The sequence below is a fragment of the Eumetopias jubatus genome, unplaced genomic scaffold (assembly GCF_037043125.1).
Source record: "Eumetopias jubatus isolate StellerSeaLion01/CBP00866 unplaced genomic scaffold, mEumJub1_p1.0 scaffold_7, whole genome shotgun sequence".
In the NCBI taxonomy this organism is placed as follows: Eukaryota; Metazoa; Chordata; class Mammalia; order Carnivora; family Otariidae; genus Eumetopias; species Eumetopias jubatus.
The window spans coordinates 109,986,319-110,009,450 of record NW_028274813.1 but is presented as its reverse complement, the minus strand read 5'-3'; positions in this window follow the sequence as shown (position 1 = coordinate 110,009,450).

Genomic DNA, 23,132 nt, shown 5'->3' with positions numbered 1-23,132 from the left:
ATGAGATTTAAAGAGTCCTCCTGGGGTGCCTGGGTGGCTCAGTCGGTTAAGTGTCTGCCTTTCGCTCAGGTCATGGTCCTGGGGTCCTGGGATCGAGCCCCGCATCGGGCTCCCTGCTCGGCGGGAAGCCTGCTTCTCCCTCTCCCACTCCCCCTGCTTGTGTTCCCTCTCTCGCTGTCTCTCTCTCTCTGTCAAAGGAAAAAAAAAAAAAGAGTCCTTCTAAGTTCAGTCACAGTTCTTCATGGGAAACTTAAGCCCAGAGACCAAATGTGACTTGCACACAAGTCGATGGGTTCATCTTGCACTTGTGTGGCCTTAGCACCAATCTTTCTTTTGACTTGGCTTGACATTTCATGCAGAATTATTCCTTTGAATCAGAAGCCATGGCACCTCTTAAAAGAGGTGAGTATTGGGGTGTGGGTATCTTAGGGTTCTCTTCCAGCCCTGTCAACTCGACCCACCTTCCTTCATGGGGTCCCTACACTGTGTGGAACATTGGAGAAAAATAAATGTAGGGTGAGTGAGAAGTTAATGATCTTAACCTCTAGTCACAGAATTCCTCTTAGAGAGAAATAATCGCTTTAGAATAATAGCTTGGCAAGCCACTGGGACAGAAAGTGAGGGTGTTCATAGGAGCCCAAGCCAGAGAAGTGATGGTTAAGTTGCTGTGAGTGAGATCATGAGAAGAATTTGGGTTTTGCTCCTTGGAGGGCTGGGGAAAGAAGAGAGAGGAGGCCAGAGGGTGTGAGGCTGGGGACCACATGGCTGATGTGGTCAGAACCTATTCCCCAGAAGGCTGGAGTAGCTGATGGACTGCTGGGAATGAGGCTTACCGTTCTTCAGCCTGAGTAAGTGTGAGATGCTGCAATTCAGCGTGTCTGTGTCTTTACTATAAAATATTTTCAATTAACCTACTTCCTACTGTGAAACTGTTAAAAATGGAAGGCTCATGGCTTGTCGTGTCAGGCTCCAAGGTGAAAGAACAGTGAGCAGGATCTTACTGCCTGTGGTGACCATGAGAATGTGAGCCCACTGGGAATTAGCAGACCTCTTGTAGGGGAGGCCTTTGAACTCCTGGGTGAGGAAGTGGTGTTTGTATCAGTTGTGATTGCATATGATTGCGAATAAGAGATACTCGCCGCACCCCCCCCCGCCCCCGCCGCCCCAGCCTCCACGACCACCAAAGAGCGGTTTGAAAGCAGGCAGCTGGTGTTGTGTCTCAAGGTTGTGACAGGGGACCGAGGTTCCTTCCATCTCGTGGCTCTAACCCAGTGTGTGGCTTCTGTGCTCATGATTGCATGATGGCTGATGCTGCTGCAGACATCTTGCCTATGTTCCAGGAAAGGAACAAGGGGAGGGGGAAATAAAAAAAAAAAAAAGGCCAGATGCATGAATCTGTCCTCTTTCGAAAAGCTTTCTCGGAAGCCCCATCCAGTGACTTCTGCCAGGCGTCAGTCACATGGCCACACTTAGCTGCAAGAGAGTCTGGGAAGGAGACTAATTTAGCTGTGCATATTGAATTTAGCTGTGCATATTGCCGCCCTGAACAAAATCTGGGTTCCATCATTACGGGAGACTTGGAAATGGCTATTGGGAAGGCAATTAGCCGTGTCTGCCACCAAGCTCATTTAAACTAGAGCTAAGTGGGCTGGGAGGTCCCGGGAGCCATCTGGGTTATTTGGAGATGAGTAAGACAGCCTTCGAGAGTGCACGATTTAAAGGGGAAGACGGACACCTAATTGGAACAACAAGGGCACTGACTTACACTTGAATATAACGTGGTTAGGGGAGGCAACAGAAGTACGCATGGAGGGCTTTGCAGCACAGAGGACCAACGGCCTGGCTGGGGAAGGGAGGGGAGAGGCACCGGCGCAGAAGTCATAGTGTGTCTGTGGGTGTGTTGAGGGAGGGCGCCTCCTGGGCGAAAGGGACCCTGTAAGTAAAGTGCAGGGGTGCGGGTCAGCATGGCGTGTATGGAATCACAAGCAGGTTCAGGTACGGGGGTGGGAAGGGGCAGGGCATTACGTTGGAAACATCGGCAGGGGCAAACAGCCCTTGCTCACTCTGCTAGGGTATGCACCCTGGTCTGCATCCTAAAGGCTCTGGGGAGCCACTGGAGAGTGTTAAGCAAGGGAGTGACCCGGTCGGAAGCATGTTTTGGGTGGCCATTCTGGCGGCCGTGGGTGTGTATGTGTGTGTGTGTGTGGAGGCGGGGAGGTTTGCTCTAGCAGGAGGCAGAGAGGCAGGAGGGTGCGGGAGAGAAGAGGCTGTCTCTGAAGGCTCTCGGATGTAAGAGCAGAGTCTGTGCTGCCCCCTCCCCAGATCTGTAGGTGCCTGATGAGTTTGGGGTGGCGCTCTTTACCAATTCAGCCCAGGAGGAGCAGGGAGCGGGAGGGGCCGTTATAGGGTCGAGGAAGACAAGATGAGCACTTCTCATTGTGTACAGATTTTGGAAAGAGAACCTGAGTCAAGGAGTGAAGATCTAAACAGTTTCTCTCCTTTTTCAAAGTTGAGGAAATTGCCCTGAGAGGGGCCAATGTAGTATCCAAGGTCAAGGTCATAGGACTGTTGGCTAAGCTGACTGGAGCCCCAGATCGGTGTTTGTGCCAGTCTGTCTGTCGTATCGGGTGACTGTCACCTTAGAAAGAAGTCGCATTCAGGATCCTGGTGGAGGGAGGCTTTGAGGCTTAGCAGCAACTAGACTGGTCGCACAGGTAAAGGGTTGGGGGAGGGCGCTGGGAGAGGAGCAGAGGGGGCTGCAGAGGTGGGGGTGAGGCCACGTGGGCATCAAAGAGGGGTGTGGAGAGACTGGGGGAGGGGAGGCGAGGCACTGCCAAGGGCCTTACCTCAACTGCTTGTGATCCTCACAGCAGCTCGGGAGGTTGGGGGTCCTCCATCGACGGACCGGTGGCACTCACGGTTGCCCCACGTTCACGTTGCCGCGGCTGGCCTTGAACCCAGAACTTCTGGAGGCTGAACCCCGGGCTCTTTGGACCTGCTGCTGTCCCGGGGCTCGCCCACCGGGGTCAGCCTCTCCTGCGGGCTGAGGGACAGGACCTCTCCGCTGGAAAGGGACCCGCGAGCGGTCCGCAGGTGGCGCTGCGCACCCGAGCAAAGTCGCGGCGCGGGCCGCAGGGCAGGGGTGGGGCTCCCTCGACCGCCAGAGACCCGCTCGCCCAATTCCAAGCGAAGGCGGCGGAATGAAAGGCCTTCCAGACTTCAAAGGAAATTCCCAGAATATGGAGAGGCAAGGACCCGCGAGCGCGTGCTTTCACAGCAGGAGCCGAGCCTTGGGCGCCCCGGCAGGAAGGGCAGGAAGTGGGGGGCAGCGGGGGCTGGCGGCCTGGAGAACCCCCCCCACACACACCTGCGGGGGCGTGTTCCTGGCTCTCCGCAGGTCTGTGCTGTTGGGCCTCAGGGCTCTGCCAGGCGCCGCCTCCCTCTAACCCGAGCTGCCCCCCAAGTCCTCTCAAGCCAGCCCACGTTCCACACGGAATCTGCCCAGATGATTCTCATTAAAGGCCACAGCCGCAAAGGACTGCACTTAGGAAAGAATTGTGAACGGGTTTATTACCATGTTTTGATGAAAAGCAGGACGCGGGGCTCCAGGTGGGGTTTATTTATTTTGCAAGGGGGGGCGGGGGCTAGAGTCAAGAGGCTCCTGGTTCCCTTGCTAGCTTCGACTTCGGGCGCATCAATCCTGGCTCGAGACTCAGTTTCCTTATCTGTTGCGTGAAGGGATGGAGCTAGGGCTTGACCTTTGAGCTCTGACCTTCTGAATGACTTGGCAGGGAGTGACTTGGCACAACCCCCCTGGCCACACTGTTGAGCCGAGGCCAGTTCTTTCAGGAGATTGGGACCACATCTGGGTCTTTCTGGGAGCTTATTCCAGTCTAATGTAAGGCAGGTAGAGAAGGCTCTGGTGTTGGGCTTTAGTGGGGCCACACAAAATTCAGACGTTCTTATCTTATGGTATGAGGCCTCACGGAGGAGGAGGGGCAATGTGGAGGACCCAGTGGGAGCTGGTTCAGGACCAAGAGAATTCAAAACAACTGGAGGAGGGGCCACAAAGCCTCTACCCTATTGCTCGGCACCCCCCAGCCTGAGTTTTCTCTGGAAGGCCCCAGCTGCAAGCCACTGGGCCCTCCCCACCCCCACCCCCACCCCCCCCATCGTTGCAGCAGGTGTTGGGCAGGAACCTGGGTGTGTCCTCACACCCTCCCCTCTGCCGTTCCCTTGCCCAACTGCCGAGGTCCAGGGCGGAGAGAACTGAGGGACGGCTAGGCGTGGTGGTGGCAGCCTCCAGGTCGCACAAGGGCTGGAGACTTCAGGAGGACTGAGAAGGCCGGTGGGTGGAGGCTTGGAGAGGTATAGGCGCCGTGTGGGTGCCCCTCCTATCAGAAAAGCTGACTCAAGAAGCTGGAATCTTTGGGGGTTAGCTGAACTTCTGTCTGCTGGAGGCTAAGTCCTCTCTGAGACTCGAGGGGGCCATATCCCAGACTACTGCTTGTAAGCTTCATTATACATAATTATTATTTCTTGTTTTTTAAGATTTTATTTGTGAGGGAGAGAGGGAGAGAGAGAGAAAATGAGTGGGGGGGGGAGGGGCAGAGGAAGAAGCAGACTCCCCGCTGAGCAGGGAGCCAGATTTAGGGCTCGACCGCAAGACCCTGAGATCATGACCTGAGCTGACGGCAGATGCTTAACCAACTGAACCACCCAGGCGCCCCCATAATTATTATTTCAATGATGATTATTAACACCTGCCTTTTATTGGGTGCTTCCTACAGCATCTACATCAATCTTCATAACAGTCAACGAGGTAGGGGCTGTTATTCTATCTTATGGATAACAAAACTGAGGCTTGCTGTAGAGTCCCTTCCTGGCTCCCCTGCCCCATGCCTATCTGGACAGCACACCCAGAGCTCGTGTGAGCTGCCAGGAGCCCTGGGAGGTAGACAGGGCCCGGTTTGTCTCCCATTTATGTGACTGGGAAAGGGTGCCCCTGAGAGGCTGGGTCACTTACTTGTGACACACTGTAAGGCTCAAAGCCAGGACTTGACCTGGAGACAAAGTGGTAGCCCAGACCCAGCATCCCCTGGGTCTCTTCTGTGGCTCTTCACCCCACCCCTGCAGTAACCCTGATGATGTGCAGCTCCTCTTTGTCGGGGTTGGGTGCTGCCTGGCCTACTCCTACTGGGTGGTGGAATTTCAGGCTAGTGGGCTTGGAGGGTAGTTTTGTCTTGAAAAGAGGATGAAGTAGAGGGCCTTGAGCAAGTACTAGAGCTGTAGTGCGGAACTTCGGGCATCACCAGGGGTGACCGCTCACCCAGCCTACAGATAGGGCCAGTCAAGAGCTCCTGCAGCCCCACCCCAGTATCCTTGGCTTTGCTTTTTGGTTTTTACCCTCTGACCTGACATGTCTGATAGAATCTAGCCTGGCCTGAGTCATCCAGTCTCAGGTGTGATCTGAAGGGACCCAATATAGAAGGCACAACAATCAAACAAGCCCCCTGTCTCTCCCAGAAGGGCGGGCATGTGTGTTTATGGGTCAGGAGGCAGTCCGCCGTGGCCAATGAAGACGTTTACAGAAACAAGGAACTCCTCTGACTCACCTCCTTCTTTCCATCTGCCAGCGTGTGAGAAGGAGCTCTCTCTGCTCCAGCTCTGAAATCAGCTTGGGCTACAGGGTAGGGTTGGACGTCCACCCCAGAGGAAGGCTGGGAGAAGCTTCCTTTTACCACCTTAGGTGTGTGTGGTATGGGTTAAGCCAGGCATGGACAAGGCTGGAAGCGATTTCTCTGCCCAGCTTCTCACCCACTGCAGCTCTTTTCAATCTTACATTTGAACCGTTGCCCAAATGGGGCCCTCACTGTTGAGGTTGGAGATATTCCCCCAGCTCCGTCTAAGCTTCCAGGGGCCCTGTAGACTCTACCATTCTGGACCTTATCCTGAGCTTTTGGAAGATACTTCTGTTTTTTGGCCCATACTATCCTTAAAGGGGAAGGTGTTTTGGATTTTCTACCTGCTGTATAAAGTGTACGTGGGGGAGTGGCTGAGTTCCCCCAGGTGTAACATATACACCTGGGCTACAGGTAGGAAAGGTGAGGCAGAGCCCTGTGCACCCACACGGGCAGATCTCTAGACGTGATGGGAATTTCAAAAGCAAATTGCAGATGGAGAACAGGGCTATTCACAGCCACAACAATAAGCAAGCAAACAAGACTCCCCACGAAACAGTATAATGCGCTTTCCTTGGGCACCTCATATGCATGTAAATAAATAGAAAAAGGCGAGGAGACATTCTCAGGGACCCAGAGAATGGGAGAATGCTCGCCTCTCCCTCCGGGGAGAGGGGAGGAAGGGTTTGGAACTGAGCTTGGTGCAGAGGGACTTTAGCTCATCTGTAATGTTTTTGTTATAAGAATTAGTTGTCTCATTAAAAACTAGTATTTAAAAAAGTTTGCTCTTTCTTGTAGTTGCCCCAGACTACCTGTTTTAAGCCCCAAGCTGGCGTTCTGTGCCATGGGGAGTGCGCTCGTGTTCCATCCGTGTGGAAACCCCAAACACGTGCAGAGCACCTTACATACCAGGTTTTACCTGTGTGAGCTCGTTTGTCAGCAGCCAGCCTCAGGGGTTGCGGCATGACTTCGGGGCCTTTGATCCGGTCCCTCTGAGCTCCTGCCTTTCCAGGCTCTGGACGTAATTTCTTTAGCCTCACCACACATGGCAGCCCCTTGAGCCCGGCACATTGTGTTGTCTTCTCTGACTGCCTGGTTTTCATCCCCTCTTTCTCTCTCTCTCTCTGTCAGTGCAGGTCCTGGCTGCCTGTGGGGGAAGACGATGTCGGGAGGGAGGCATTTTCTATTTTGTTTTGAATCAGCTTCCCCAGGCTGCCCCTGGGCTGGACGCTACAGGAATTTGCCAAGAGCCTAAATGATCCCCCAAAGACTGGATTGTTGTACTCCATTCACTCACTTGATTCTTCAGATATTTATTTATGGGTCATCTACCATGTGCTTGGAGCCGTAGTCATCAGAGTCTGCTGCTCTGTGGACTTGGAGCCCGTCCGCCTCTTCCCGTTCCTGTTGTCACTCCTTAGGCCAGGCCACTGTCACCTCTGTGTCCATCCCTCCAGTCATTCCTCTTCTGTCCATGCAGAGTGAACTTCCTAAACCAGATCTGATCACACTCCTCCTTTGCTGAAAACTCTCCATGGCTTTCCATTGCTCTGGGGGCAAGTCAGCGACCTTGGGACTGATGGGTGTGACCCCAGCTTCCGTCTGCAGCGGCTGTGCTCCAGCCACACCGAACACCGGCAGGTGCCCCGATCTCATGCTCCGGTCTCTGAGCCTTAACACATGCCCTTCCCTCTGCCTGCAGCACTCTCCCCACCACCTCATTTATTTCCGGCCAATTTCAACTTCAGCTTCAGGTCTCAGGCAGCACCTCTTCCTGGCAGAAGCATCTCTGAGCCCTATCCTCCCACACCTGCACCCAAATGAGTTCTGTGTGTCTCTTGTCCTCGGGTCACTTATCACACTTTATATAATTGCATGTTAAATTTGTCTGTCTCTCCCACCAGGGTATAACGTCGTGAATGCAACATCTTGAATAATAACAATGACAACCCCCACTGCAGGCTGAGCTCTTTGTTACCGTAACATGTGCCAGGCACCACGCTAGTTTTCTGTATGCTCTCCGCCATCTAATTCCCACCTCCCTGCGAGGTGGGAGCCACCACTATCTCCTTCCAGATGAGGAGCTGAGCCTTACAGAGGTTAAACCTGACCAAGTCAGGTCGCTAGTAGACGGTGGGTCCAGGATCCAAACCCCAGCAGCCTGACTTTGGAGCCTGCACCTTCCCCCACTGGGAAGGGCAGGGTTGTGTCTGTCTGATTCACGATTATATCCTTAGCTCCTAACACAGTGCCTGCCGTCTAGAAGGAACTCAGTAACTCTTTGTTGAATGAATAAATAAATCAAGAGATGTTCGGTGATGGGCTGCAAATGTAATCCCTGCTTGGATCAGTTCCTTTTAAATGCAGTGAGGGGAAGCAGAGCTACATTATTGATCCACGCCAGAAACCATTGGCATACGTAAGTAAGACAACCTGAGGACTCTCAAGCCATGCCGCACCCACTGCAGCTGTTGGCTGGGCTCGGCTGGGCTGCCTGGCGGATGGGATTTGATAAGATGGGGCTGGACACACAGAGAAGGTTGTGGAATCTGGGGAGGGGCTGGAAGGCCCCAGGACCAGGTCTGGAAAAGCTGTCTTGAGAGTTTCAGCGTAGCTAGAGCCCCGGTAGGATCTGAGAACTTCACTTACTATAGGGAGATTGATGGGAGAGAACCCGCAGGACTCGAATTTATTTTCTTCTGTCCAAAATGGGATTGCTCCTGATGATTTATATCAGTGGTTCTCAACCAGGATACTTTTGATCCTCACGGGACTTGGGCAATATCTGGAGACGCTTTGGGTTGTCACCACCGAGGGTGGGGAGTGCTGCTGGCACCCGATGGGTAAAGACCAGATCCTACAACGCACAGGACAGTCCCTCTCCCCACAACCCCGACACAGCATCGCCAGGCCCTAAATGTCCTCGGTGCTGAGGTTGAGAAGTCCGATTTAAACAATGGAACGAGTGGACCCAGTGAGTAGGTGAGGTTTGTGAAAGTGTCTCCTCTGATGGCCTTTAGTTTTTTTTTTTTAATATTTTATTTATTTATTTGACAGAGAGAGAGAGAGCGTGCGCATAGGAGCAGGGGCAGAGAAAGAAGCAGACTCCCCACTGAGCAGGGAGCCCAATGTGGGGCTCGATCCCGGGACCCTGGGACCATGACCTGAGCAGAAGGCAGATGCTTAATGGACTGAGCCACGCAGGCGCCCCCAGCCTTTGACTTACTTGAACAGGGAGGCCGGTGACAGGGGAGGGACTGGAGTGAGAGATGCCCTCTCTACTCCCCACTCCTTCCCCCACCGGGAACACATTACCAGCAACTTCAGTGCATCTCGGTTCCTCCCTCCCCCCCAATCCCTCACACTTCTCTTATCACTGCGGGATCAAAAGCATGAAACATTTGGTGTCCACATTTGAGAAGAGTGGAGCGGGGTGTCTCCGATGCGAGCAGGCTTGGCTCACTCCCTTCAGGGGACACTGCTGTGGGAGCACTCACACGACTTGTAACTCTGGTGGTCACGGCCAGAAGCTGGCGGGGTTAGAATGGGGTGGGGGAAGTGCTGGGGGCCATGGTCAGGATTTGCCCAGGCAAACCAGAAAACTCGCCTTTCCCATGCCCCTGCTCCCGGTGGCCTGACCCCTTCTCTGTGGCTGATGCATAGTCATACTATACATGTGTCCGGAGTACTCGCTATGCTCCAGAGACATCGTCAGGGACTGCTTCGGTCATGGGGCTGCCTCAGCCTTCAAGGAACAACAGTCTCTTAGGACATAATAGAATTCTCTGTCTCCTCCTGTGTTATTTCAGGTCCTACAAAAAGCAGAGCCCGAGATAGAATTAGGCGGGCACAACAGTTATTGGGGGAATCTCCCGTGAAGGATGAAGGGCAAGGAGCAGGCAGGAGTCTGACACCTGGAAAAGGAGGGAGGGAAGGAGCGGGCACCGGCCAGGAAGCACTCAGACCACAGGGCCGTTCTGAGAAATCTTCAGCCAGTTAGAGGAACCTGTGTCCCACGCGTGAGGTGCTCTTCTGTGCCGGGCTCAGCCCCGGGCCCCGCCTGAGCCTTGACCTTGGGCATTGCTTCTCCAGGGCGCCTCTGCAGGAAACCCTGTTCAGCTTCTCACTTTCTGAGACAACGAGAAAGGGACCCAAGTCCAAACTCCTGCCTTGCAGCTCTCCTGACCCCCAAGTGCAAGGTGGCTGTCCCAACTTGGTTCTCCCTTCCCGGCGGGCCCGTCACCCCCTTCGGTGGATGGGGTCAGTTGCCCGCTCAGCCGGCCTGCCCCGCGGGCCCCGCCTTTGCACATCTGCTCAAGACTTCCTCCTGCCCAGAGTTCCTCCTCTTCCTCTGTAATCGAAACGAAACCTGCCCAGCGCCTGGCCCATGCCGACTCCCCCTTCTTCCAGGATTTCTTCAGCTCCCACCGACGTCCCCCCTCCTGGAATCTCTCTTTTTTACAGGAGCCTTGTCATACTATAGCACCTCATTGTTCTCCAGTTGTTTCAGCTGTTGCGACTGTGTTTCTTAAACTAGCTTACAGATTCCTTGAGGGTCAGGACAGGATGAAGCAGCCCCCTCTCCACCACCTCTTCTTTCCTTCTCTTCCTCCCTTCCTGCCATTTATCAAGTGTCAGGTCTTTCAGTAGAAATGGATAGGACTTTCTTCCATACTGACGGAGAGCCTCTGGGTCCCGGCTGGGTCCCGGGTTGGCAAAATTATTATTTTGATTGTTTGTTTGTTTGTGCTGGTCTCTGGCTGGCCTGATCTCGCCCTGGGTCCCAGAACCTCCTTCCAGAACCTCCAGAACCCCCTTCCCTGGCCTCCCCAAATTAATCCCTATTCTCAGTGCCTGGATTCACACTGAGGAACCAGTGACTTCTAATAGCCTTAAATGTGACTTCTCCCAAAGGACTTTTTGACTAGGTCCCGAAGAGTGGGAAGATCAAATTCTAGGAAGTTCCACGTGTGAGCTAGACTCTACTATTCAATACAGTAACCTCTAGCTGTGTGTCGCTATTTAATTAAAATTAAAAATATAGCTCCTCGGGGCACCTGGGTGGCTCAGTCCTTAAGCGTCTGCCTTCGGCTCAGGTCATGATCCCAGGGTCCTGGGATCGAGCCCCGCGTCAGGCTCCCTGCTCAGTGGGGAGTCTGCTTCTCCCTCTCCCTCTGCTCCCCCTCCCCCAGCTCATGCTCTCTCTCTCTCAAATAAATAAATAAAATCTTTAAAAAATATATATAGTTCTTCAGTTACGGTAGCCACATTCCAAATGCTCAGTAGCCTTGTCTAGCTAATGGCTACCCTATTGGCCTGCACAGTATGTCTCCATCATCACAGAAGGCCTCACCGGACAATGCTGAGATAAGGAAAAGCATATTTTTAAAAAAGCAGTTCTGAGGTGTATCCAGAACTTCCTTCAGTCCTGAGTCATCTCGTTGAAGAGGTTCTTGCTCCACCTAAGAGAAGAGCCAAGTCTTAAGGCTTCCTCACTGAGCCACACCCAGCCACTAAAGATGTCCCTGAGTGAGCACAGGCCTTGAGATCACAGAAGCAGTGGTCCTGGGGGGATGAACAGGCCCCTGGTCATCTCCCAGGCCTGGATCCCTGCCCTCTGGCTCTGGGATACCATCTCCAGATGGCCAGAGAGGCCCACTTACAGGGTGGAACTGAGCAGAGCTGCTCCCCACAGCCTCCGGAGTGGGACCCAGTTTAGCAACAGCCTGGGTGTGGAATTCCTTATGCTCCTGACAATTGACATTCTGCAGCAACTGGTATCAATTATTAAGCAGAAAGCCCAAGGAGAGTCTGTGGGGCAGTGGAGGGTGTGGGAGGAGGGGAGAAGACAGAGAGCGCTGGGGAGGCGGTGAGGATGGGGGGGGGAAGGTGGGGGTGGGAGGTGAGGACAGGGGGCAGAGGCACTGGGCAGAGTTTCAGGCGCTGACCCTTCCACGCAGAGAATAGAGCCTCAGGATCAGGAGGGAATGGTCCGTGAGTGTTGGGGTGTGATGGTCCTCCTTTACGAGGGCTTCTGGCAAAGCTGAGTGTGTTGGGGAGTCAGACCCCAGAATGCTGAAAGGACTTGAGTTTCAGGCGGGTGGGGAAGGCGGTGAGGCCTGAGGTGAGAATGCTCAGCGGGCACGGGTGGAGGGCATGACGGTGCTTTTAGAAACCTAAGGGGTAGTCATCTAAAGCAGGGGTTGGCAAACCTTTCATATAAAAGGCCGACTATTTTAGGCTTTGTAGGCCTGGCAGTTTCTGTCACAACTACTCAACTCTGCTGTCACACAGAAGCTGCCGTAGACGGTGTATAAACTGATGGGCCATGGATGGGTTCCCATAAAGCGTTGTTTATAGAAACAGGTGGCAGGCTGGATTTGACCCCACTCCCGATCTAGAACCTCAACCCACAAAGTGTGTTCCTTGGATGAGGAGCGTCGACATCACAGGGGCTTATGAGAAATGCGGGACCCCAGACCCCACCCTAGAGCTGCAGAAACAGACCTGCCCTTCAGGAGATCCCCTGAGCCTATTGACGTTTGGGAAAAAGAGTTCGGTTGTTCTGGGAGGCTCCAGGCATTATCAGGAGCAATGGGTAGAAATGGCAGGAAGTGGAATTTCAGTTCAACGTCGAGATGAACCTTCTACCCAAGACGGTTGCCCTCAAATGCAACAGGAGGCTGTCTCTGGAGGGCGTGAGCATCCTGCACTGGGATGGTCGAGCTAAGGCTAGACGACCCGTTGTTCAGGATGGTAGGGAAGATTCGGGCAGGTTAAATGGCATCCTGGCTAAGTTTCCTGGCTGGGAGGCAAACTGCCTGGGCTTGAATCCTGGTTGGGCAAGAAGATGTTTCACTCATTCTTATTTCCGAGTCTGCACCTGTCAGGGTAATCAAAGACTTCACAGGGTTGTGCTAAGAATTAATGCACATAAAGTAGTGCAATAGTACTTACCGTATGCTAAGCGCTCTGTGTTAGCTCTTACTACAGAGTTCATAATTCTATAACAGATATCCGTGTTTTTGGTTGGATCAGGGACCTTTGTATCTCTCCCTTCCAACTCTGAGATTCCAGCTCTGAGGGGACGGGGAAGGATTTGGGAAATAACAATCATGGCCAGTGTTTTTTGAGTATTTAGTATGAGCCAGACATTATGCAAGCAGCAGTTAATGGCTCTCAAATTACTTTCAGATACTTGTTGGCGTGTAGGAGCAGATAGATTATAATCTGCCTGTTTCAGCTTTAGAACGTCTCGTCGAGCCAGAGATGATGTGCTTGGTTTTGTCACCGACAGATTTATGCGGCAATGAGTGAGGGCACAGAACTCCCTAGAGCTAGTCAAAGAGCAGTGTCTCTGGGCCACGTCACAGACATGAGTCTCAAGATGGCGGCGGCGGGGGGCGGGGGGCAGCGGAACACTTTATCGTAGAAAAATAAGATGCCTGCTGACTCTCAATCCTATTCGTGTGGAGGTCCCCAAAGATTTAATGCCCCTTCTGTCCCCGTTGCTTTAGTGTTTATAATCCCCAGCTACGGGTTTCAGGGACAGACCTTGGTCTGGGTGCTTGCTCTGTCATTTCCTAGCTGTGTGGTCAGGGGCAAGCCTCTTGACCTCTCTGAGGCTTGTCAGATGGACTGGTAATGGTGCGTGCTTCCCAGGCTGGTGGCAAGGATTATGTGAGAACGTGTGAGACTGCCAAGAGTGGCACAAATGTTGGTTGTCATTTTGATGAAGGCTGTAAGCCTCTTAGAGGCTCTTCTTTCCCCCACAGTGCTTGCTCCATAATAAGGGGTTAATACATACTTATTGAATGTGCGAGGAATAAATGATCTCTTACAGCCTGGGAAGAAACCGCTTCTGGAGGTAAATCTCCGTGCCTCTTCTTGAAGCCCCCACCCCCAATTCCTGCACCAAGTTTCCTTCTCTAGTTCATTGTGTACTGTGGGAGGAAGTTCCCATCATTCCGTGCTACGTACCTTTTTCCCTTAGTAACTGCTTTGGCTTGGCTTTGTGGAAGCCAACATGGAGTTCTTATCTTCCCAAAGAAACCTTTCAGAGAACAACGCGCTGCATTTTTTATGGTGTATATGTGTGTTTTGGTTTCAAAAAGGGGGGTGGGAAGGAAAGGAAAGGTTGCCCTTTGTGCCCAAAGGCGGTATCTTGCAAAGCTTGAGGAGTCTTCTCTTACTGCTGAAAACGCTCCCCCCTTCCTTGCGTCCTTCCCTCCCTCACATAATTTTTGGTGCTTTTGGTTAATTAATTTAAAGTGACGATAGTCCCAGATGAAGCTGTAAATTAGTTTCAAATGGCGCAGCCGGGCCACCCACTACTGGAAGATCATATTGCAGTGACAACATTAAACCTTGAACAACCCTCAACAAGGCAGGAGGAGGGAATCCTAAAACTTCAAGTAAAAACACATTTCCAGCTCTATTCCTTGCTGCAGCCCTTAAGAAAGTGGGACCAGATGGATGGTGGCTTTGATAATGAGAGAAGCAATCAACTTTGGATTAAAAAAAAAACAACCCTCAACCCTACCCCAAAAGGATGAGTCTGACAGTCAAATCCCAGACACATAACGTTCCATTTAAGAGGCTATTGACATGTTAGTCAGGAACAGAGGGGGTTCTGAGAGAGGTCAGTCCTTCTCTCCTGGAGCATTCTCCACTGTTCCCTTGCCTCCGAAGCCAGAGCCCTCAGCTCCCTAATTGAAACCACTGCAGTATCTTTGGACGTTAGCAATGGTCAGATTTCCCCTGGAAATCACTAAGTGTTCTCGGGAGGCTTGGCTGCTGCCCACTGCCAGATTCTAGAGAGGAGAAGACATTTCTGTTTTTAATTTAACTTAATTTTTTTTTTTTTGGGTCGGGTTGTGATTTTTTTTTGCGGGGGGAGGGTGGGAGGACAGGGTACCAGGAACAAAGAGGAGCAGTTCAGTGTTAAGAGAAAAGAAGACACCGAAGCCTCAAGGTTTGGGCTCCTGCCTCCATTTGGCAACTTACCAGCTGTGTAACTTGGGAGAAATCCTGACATTTCTTGTGCCTCCATTTCCTCGTCTGTAAAAGGGGGGTGAAAAAGCTTCCCATCCTGGGTTGCCAGGGGACGCAGGTGAAGTGATGGATGTGAATGCACTGGGTAATGCCAAAGGCCGGGCCATGGCTCCGTGGGAGGATGGTTTTCAGGGATGGAACTGGGCGGAGCATCGGGTGAAAGCGTTAGAATAGGAACGAGGGCGTTGGGCATTGTTCCTGGCTCTGCCTCTTGCCAGCCCTTGGTTTGGGGGCCAGTTCCTTGTGCCAGCTGACCCTCAGCTTTCTGCCTGTCTCACCAGGGCTGCGGTGTGTCCCTGCCCACTGGCCAAGGCTGACAGGAAGAGCGGGTGAATGGCATGCACCTGCTGGGCGGCAGGCCCTTCGTCCACACCTGGCACACTCCGGGCACTCAATAAATCATTGTCGAGGAAGTGGATGAACGTGGGAAGGGGCTTGCGTGAGGAGCGAGGTAACACTGCTAGAAAGTGGTACGATTAAATTGATTTTTCAGCGATCGAGGCACATTCCTCTGGGGACTTTGTCCCAAGAGACAGGCCACGTGACTTCCTGTTGTTCAGCAGGTTGTTGGAATCCCCAAAAGTAGAGAGACTCAAATGGAATGAGACCTCGGTTTGATCCAGAGAACATCTGCACGTTCGCCAGTTCAATGCTTTTGGAAAATACGGAGATTTGGTTCTGACTCAAGCTTCTGCTCAGGCTTTTTTTAAAGGCTATTTTTGGTAATATTTATAAGCATCATGGGGCCTGGGGCCTGGACCTGTCTTATTCACTGAGGATTCTAAGCATCTAACAGGTGCCTGACACACAGGAGATGCTCAAGAAATAACTAATAAGTAAATGCAGACATCTCTGTGTTCTCTCCTTCCCACCCCCAAGCCAAGATGAACACCGAGGCTTGGCAGCTTCTGTAACAAGGGGGACCTGAGTGAGGGCTGTGGCCTTTTCAGGGGGAGAGTGGCTCAGTGCAGTGAGTTGACCCATCTGCAAAATTCCCCAGTGGGCGCTGGGTGACCACGGGGTGAGCGTGGGGACTGAATGCTCAGGGCAGTGCTCTGTTATTATTCACACTCTCCCGAGCCAAAGCCAACAGCTCTTGAGATGTGCTTCTGGGATCAACCTCTGTCTTTTCTGGGCCTTGCTCCAGGCTCCGGGCTGTCCTGGGCCTGAGGGTACACTCTCAATGAGCTGTTTGCCTCAAGACCAGGTCCTGCACAGGCCATTGACTTCTCCGTGCTCTGCAGTCTCCAGACACATCAGAATCCGCTTGCCTTTCTGGTGAGAAAGGTTGTTTACGCCCAGGGTCCTTGGGGAAGGAAGTAGCTCCAAGTGAGAAGCGGGGTGGATGGAGCCGTGAAGGTTGACATCTCACTCTGATGGGCTGGTTGAGATCCTGCTCAGGCCCCTGGCAAGATGGAAGCTGGAAGATGGCTTTGTGTGCTTGACCCATGCTCTGTTTTCTCCTCTGCTCTCCCCCGGTTTCTCTTCTCTTCCCTCGGTTCGCTCCATCCCCCTCTCCTGCCCACCCCAACTCGGAAAATCGAGGCCGTGGGAGGCTTTAGCGGAGAGGAGATCAGGAGGTAGGCTGGAAGGAACGCTTCCATACTTTCTAACCAGGAGCTCTGGCAATCCCATTTTCCTCCAGCCACTGGTGGCCAGCCACGGAGACTGTTGATCCACTAGCTGTTTCTTTGACGCTTGGAGCAGCTCAAATCACGACACTGGGATGGTTCTGCGACCAACTGGCTATCATTAGCAACATTTAGAAATGTCTCCCCTTCCCTCCAATCTCTCCCTCTCTGCCAGTCTCAGCTCTAACAGCTGGAAGAAATTTCTCCTTCATCTGCTATATTCGATCTTTCATGAAGCGCCATCAATTTTGCCTTTGAAATTTCTTTTGTACCGACCCCTTCTCTTGTTCCCACTGCTAATCCCTGAGGTCTGGCTCTCATCCCTTTGCATGCCCGAGCTGCCTCTAGAACCTCTTGGCAGAGGCTCCCTGCCTCTGGCCTCTGCGTCTTCGATCCATCCTGCACGGCCAAGCCAGACTCCTCTTTCTCAGGCCGTTTGCATCCTACGGGTGCCTCAGCTCGGGATCCCTAGGCTCTCCAAACTATTTGGCATTGCCCAGACAGCTTTTGTAGCTTCCTCTGCCTGCAGTTTCTTCCCAAAGCGGTGGCCGTATTAATTACCTGTGGCTGCTGGAGTGAATCCCACGGACTCGGGGGCTTAAAAACGACAGAGTTTTTGTTTTCTTACAGTCCCGGAGCCCAGAAACCTGAACTGAGTCTTAGGGGCCGGAACTAAGGCATCGGCAGGACTGTGCTCCCTTGGGAGGCTCCAGGGGGCCCGGTTTTCCCGCCTCTCCCAGCTTCTGGAGTCTGCTGATGCTTCTCGGCGTGTGTCCACATCGCTCCTCTGCGTCTGTGGCCGGTCTCTCCACGTCTGGGGTCACATTGCCTTTTCCTCTCTGTGTGCCAAATCTCCCTCCTACAAGCAACTTGGGGCTGCATTTAGGACGCAGCTGGATTGTCCAGGATCATCTCTGCATCTCCAGTGCGAACTTCATCCCGTCTGCCAAGTCCCTTTCGCTATGTAACGTGATAGTCACGGGGTCCGGGGATTAGGAGGTGGCCATCTTTGTGGACCATCATGCAGCGGATCACAGGCTTCTTACCCATTCACCACTTCAGCAAATATCTGCTGGGTACCCACTATCTGCTAGGCTCTGTTCCAGGCAACAAGAGTCATTAAGACTTAAGAAGCCTTTTCATATGGTCTCCTGCAGGGTGAGCTACCCCTTATCTGGGCTCTGTCCCTCCTGGAGCGTGGTGTTATGACATAGCACCATCATCCCATTCTACTGCAGCGATATCTGTAATATACCTGTCCTCCTCCATTTCCCTGAGCCACTGGAAGGTTGAGCTAACCTCATACTTGTACTTAGTGCTGGATGGGACATGTAGTTGGGACTCAGTGGCCAGGTCTCTCATTGCTGTCCTTCTCATTCTTCCTTATATGTCTATAATTTCCTTAACTACTACAATAGCTCTAATGATACCCTCTGACTCCGAATTAAATGTTCAGGGTCTGGCCTTCTTGGTGTCCATCTCCTTGGGCCTGGGTGACTGGGGGGATAGCCCTCGTGGGTATCTGCCACCCTGCTTGGCGTGGTCCCCAACAGCGTCCTATACAATTATCTAGTTAATGCTTTTCACTGCCTGTTTCTACTGCCCATAGGCGTTGGGGGATGTGCAGGAGGGGAGAAGCTGTGACATCAGAGGATTGCTGTCTGCAGCGACTCCTGGGTCACACTTATGAGGGTTCTTCCTAGCACGGCCCATCCACAGCCCCACGAGCGCTATGCCAACTCCGTCAGTTCAGAGCTAGTAAAATGGGGCTTCGTTACCATAGGCAGGTAGGACGAGGATTCTCGGTAGGGCCTTCCCCTGCAAGTCCTGACACACACAGTGCAGAGGGGGTGCAGACCCTGTCACCTGCTGCCCTGTGCTCTTGGTTTATTATTTTAAACCTGATACCTGTTACCCTGCCTCAGGAAAGCACACACAGTGCAATAGACCCGGGGAGCCAGCAAGAACCCCCTGGATTTGTACGTAGCCCTTGAAGTGCTGGGCTTGGTTGTAGCCTAATGTCTAGGAAGGGCTTTGAAAAGGCAGTGCAACTCGAAATGTCACACTTGCCTTACCAGCTGGGCCCATCCCGTATTTCAGTTTTCTCTTTGCCCCCTGCAGGTGCTGCCCCCTGCATCGAGAGCTCAGCAGCGACTGTTTCCCCATCTTCCACAACAGCGCATGCCGCTTTTCCAGGTGGAAACTCCCCAGGGAGAAAGATCATGGCCCACACACACCCCGTCATTCTGTGGCCTCCCACGGAGCCTCACCAAGTGAACCTGGGTGATAGATATTTGGAGGCTGGACAGTGCTTTCCGAGCCGAGTCTTTGACTCACTTCTCAGACGACTTTGGCCACATCCCTATGTCGTTTGTGCTATTGTTCGATTAACATTTGTGTTTAACTTGTCTCCGATTTTAGCTTAGATAAGTAGACACTTATTTTATTTTTTAAAGATTTTACTTATTTATTTGAGAGAGAGCAAGAGAGAGGGAGAGAGTACACGCTTGAGGGAGAGAGAGAGAGAGAGAGAACATGAACAGGTGGAAGGGCAGAGGGAGAGGGAGAAGCAGACTCCCCTGTTGAGCACAGAGCCCATAGGTCACGGAGCTCTATCCCAAGACCCGGAGATCATGACCTGAGCTGAAGGCAGACACTCTCCCGACTGAGCCACCCAGGCATCCCAAGTAGAAACTTATTTTAAAAGGAAACATTGCATCTGTACCATAAACAGAAAACCAGCATCATGATGGGATTCAGGGCAGACTGCCCCAGAATGTGCCACTTTGGCATGTGGACTATTTCAAGCTAAAGATGCTCAAGGCCCAAGAAAGTCAGGGAGAGCTTTTTACCTGCCCCTCTATGGCCTAAAAGACTTTAGATGGAGGACCTGTACCAGGAAGAGAGCTATTCTCTTCTTATTTTCCTATAACTTGTCTTCTTCCCCTTCGAAGCCCCAGAGCCCTACCCCCTTCTGCTTAGCTTAGGATGGCTTATAAGCCTCAGTTACCTGACTGTCTGTGAGGGTCTCATGTCTTTGTGGGGCTCCCCTATGTACAAATGTTAATCTGCCTTATGTCAATTCAATTATTAGACCAGCCAAAGAATGTAGAAGGAAGAAGGGAAAACTTTTCCCTCCCTTACAGTCGCTTGTCATAAATAGAATGTAACTATAAATAAATATACTAAAAACAAAATAATATTATTTACCTATGAATTGAAATAAACAATGAAATGCAGGGTAATAAAAATCAAATTGATTCACAAGATCTAATTGGTTCACAAAAATGAGATCCTCAGTGAGAAAAACAGGATGGCTTTGGACCAGCCACTAATAAAAGAATATTAAGCTTGATGTCATTTGAGTTAAGATGACCACGGGTTTCTACATCAATTAAATTATAATGTTTTTTAGCTTTGGGGTAACTAGCACTGAGAATCCCATCTTACATGTGTTCATAGCCAGAAAGGGTGCCTTCCCATGGCCCAGGTGGTAGACAAATGTTAAACAATTAAAGTATTTTAGTATGCATATCTTTTGGTCCAGGTAAAAGAATAGATGCATTCATAACTTACTTCGTGTGGAGTTATGAACCGTAATTACAAAATGAGCCTGTGAACCCATTCCCATCTTCGGAGCATTGCTGATAAACTGCTCCTCTCCAGAGAAGCCTCCGGTCCCTGCCTCCCTCCCCACGTCTCCTCCAGTAAAAATTGTCCTGAATTCCTTTGCATTTAAAACTAGTTTAACCATCTAGGACATTCCTGAACAGTGTATTGTTTAGATTTGCTTGAGTATGAGCTTTATAAAAATGCCGTCATCCTGTTAGCATCTTCTAGGAGATGGGGGTAATCGGCTATAGTGTGTCTGTGTTGTTCCAGGAGGAAATGAGCCCCCTCAGACTGCATGCGACCACTCAGATTAATCCGCCTAAGGCAGGAAGCTGGTCACTGACTCGTAGTCTACTCAGGCATTTCCAACTTTCACCTTCAGTGGAATTCGAGGGTGGGTGGTGTGGAAAGGGCTCCCCTCCCTCCATCTTCCACAGCCCAGCTACTTTCTATGCAGCGCAGGTACAGCCTCTGAGACCGCTGTCCTCAGAAAGTCCTGCTTGCAAGACTGGCCCTTCGCGGACATCCAGCGACGTGGGGCGGGTCCCCACCATTCCCTAGTAAGGGTGGCTCACCGTGCCTAAACAGTCCAAACAATATGATTCTCGCTCAACTCCTGCTTTCCTCCCGGGAGTCTGGAATTTTGGTATGTGGCAGGCAGAGGGCCCCTATGTGACAAGTACCCCCATCCCCACCAAAAGCCACCGGGACGAAGTCTCTAATGAGCTTCCCTAGGAGATGGCATTTCACACGTGTTGTCACAATTCATTGCTGGGGAATTAAGCTTGTCCTGTGCGACTCCAAAGGCGGAGGACTCCTGGAAGCCTGGTTTCCTCTAGACTTTGCCCCATGTGCCTTTCTCTTTGCTGATCTTGCTCTGTATCCTTTTGCTGTAATAAATCATAGCCAAGAGTATGACTGTATGCTGAGTCCTATGAGTCTACCTGGGGGTGGTCTTGGGGGGCCTCAGCACTCCTCCAAACCTTCTGTTTCCTGCACCACATTGAGACTCTGAATAGAGCAGCCTCTGCTCTGAGATTTATACTTTGGAGGGCCTGAATATCACTCTCTCCTCTCTCTCTCTCTCTCTCTCTCTCTCACACACACACACACACACACACACACACGTGTGCGCAGGCCTCTGACACTTGGGATCTGGAGCTCAGGGCTGGCCGAGCACAATCCGTAACCCTAAAGACCAGCTCTTTAACAATCACCATTCAGACCCCAGGGAAGCCCTTCTGCGCATCTCTTGCCGATGTTCGGGAAAACTGGATCAGATGCCATGAAGGTCATGTGCTCTACACTTCTAGCAATGTTGAAGGCAGACCGCGTTTCAGAGAGCAGGGTGGATAGGAGCAGGGGAAGGGCTGGGTAAGAAAAAAGGCAAATTAATTAACTTGTCAAATCCTTCCTCTCAGCTTGAATGCAGTAGATGCTTGTACAACAAATTCTTGTTTCTCAGCAGTGTCAAGCATTCATTCTCTTGCTTCTCTTCATATTCCCATCCCTGGTTCTGGAGATAAGAATTAACACGGTGCTCACAACACTTGCGAATGGATGCTGAGACATATTTTACTGTAGTGAACAATTCATATTACTCTTAAATTCGCATATATGCAGCTCAAGACAAAATACGTGTGAAGTATGATGTCGATTCTGTCCACTCGCAGCTATATGGACACTGAATCTGTTTTGTTTTTTAAAAAATATTTAATATTCAAATTTTTAAGAAATTAAATTTAAGTTTCAGCTTTAAGTAGCTTTGACTAAAGTATTTTATATTTATTATGATTTATATTTTGCCTTTTAATTAAGATTTTATTTATTTATTTGAGAGAGAGAGAGAAAGCACATGAGAGGGGGGAGGGTCAGAGGGACAAGCAGACTCCCTGCTGGGCAGGAAGCCCGATGGGGGACTCGATCCAGGGACTCCAGGATCATGACCTGAGCCAAAGGCAGTCGCTTAATCAACTGAGCCACCCAGGCGCCCCACGTTTTAATTTTTTTAGCCATTTTTAATATTTTAGAAGAGAAATAACTTTCACTGAAATCATATCAAAATGTAACTTTAATTTTTCCAATTTTTATATATATTTTAAGGTACTTTAAAAATGAAAGTACATTCACTGTTTATTGTCTTTGAATACAACCACATTTTATATTTCAACCATTAGATGATTATTGTCCATAGAATCAAGTTTTGTGAAAACGGATGTACTTGTAGATTCCGCCAAAGTGAAGGCAAAAATGTTATGAAATAAATATAAAGTAATAAATGACCTATGTCTCCGTTTATTTTAATACTTATCCAAATATGACCAGCCCATTCATGAATTCCACTCAGACATGCACACTAACAGTTAAATTTAGTTATATTTAATGGAAGACTTTCAGTTATTTAAAGCCTACAACTACTAATTTTTTCACGTTGTGTGGTTACGAAGATCTTCGGTCCAGGTGGCGCGTAGGACATCATAGTTGATGTAACAGTCGGTGGTGTGAGAACTTGCATGTGTAGACCCATGACGTGTGGGCCCTGCTCGTCCCTGGCCCTGGCCCTGGCCCTGCCAATGTTCAGGCACGTCTGCATCCCCCCTTCCTCATGCACAGCTGCAGGAAGACGTGGTTTCTAGTGAGGCAGGAGCTCCTGGTGCGGAGTGCTGGGCAGCTGTGTGGACCAGGCCACAGCTGACTCTGTGTGCGTGATTCACCAGTGTCAAGGCCACACCAAGGCCAAGGGAGAGAAAAGCCCCGGGAGCCTCCCCGGTGGCCTCAGCAGGAGGCCCAGAAAGGCTTCCTCCACGCACCCTTTAGCTTCTGTACACAGTGCTGGAAACACGGATGCTAGGGAAAATGCTCACACTCTGTGCTTGGCAGGAGGGGGGTTTGATGTTTAGCTCTGCTGCTTTCCAGTGATGTCACTCTGAACAGAGATCCTTACCCTCTTTGATGTTGTTTCCACATATGCAAAACGGAAATACTCATTCTCCCTTTTCAGAGATGTCATGAAAATTGGAGATTTGTATCTGAAACACACAGCATGTCCCTGGGATGTGGCTTAATACATGTTAACCAGTGTTTCTGGACAGGGAAACCGAGGAAGGATGTCATGCAGGAGGCTAACGTCACACTGTGGCTAGTAGGAGAATGA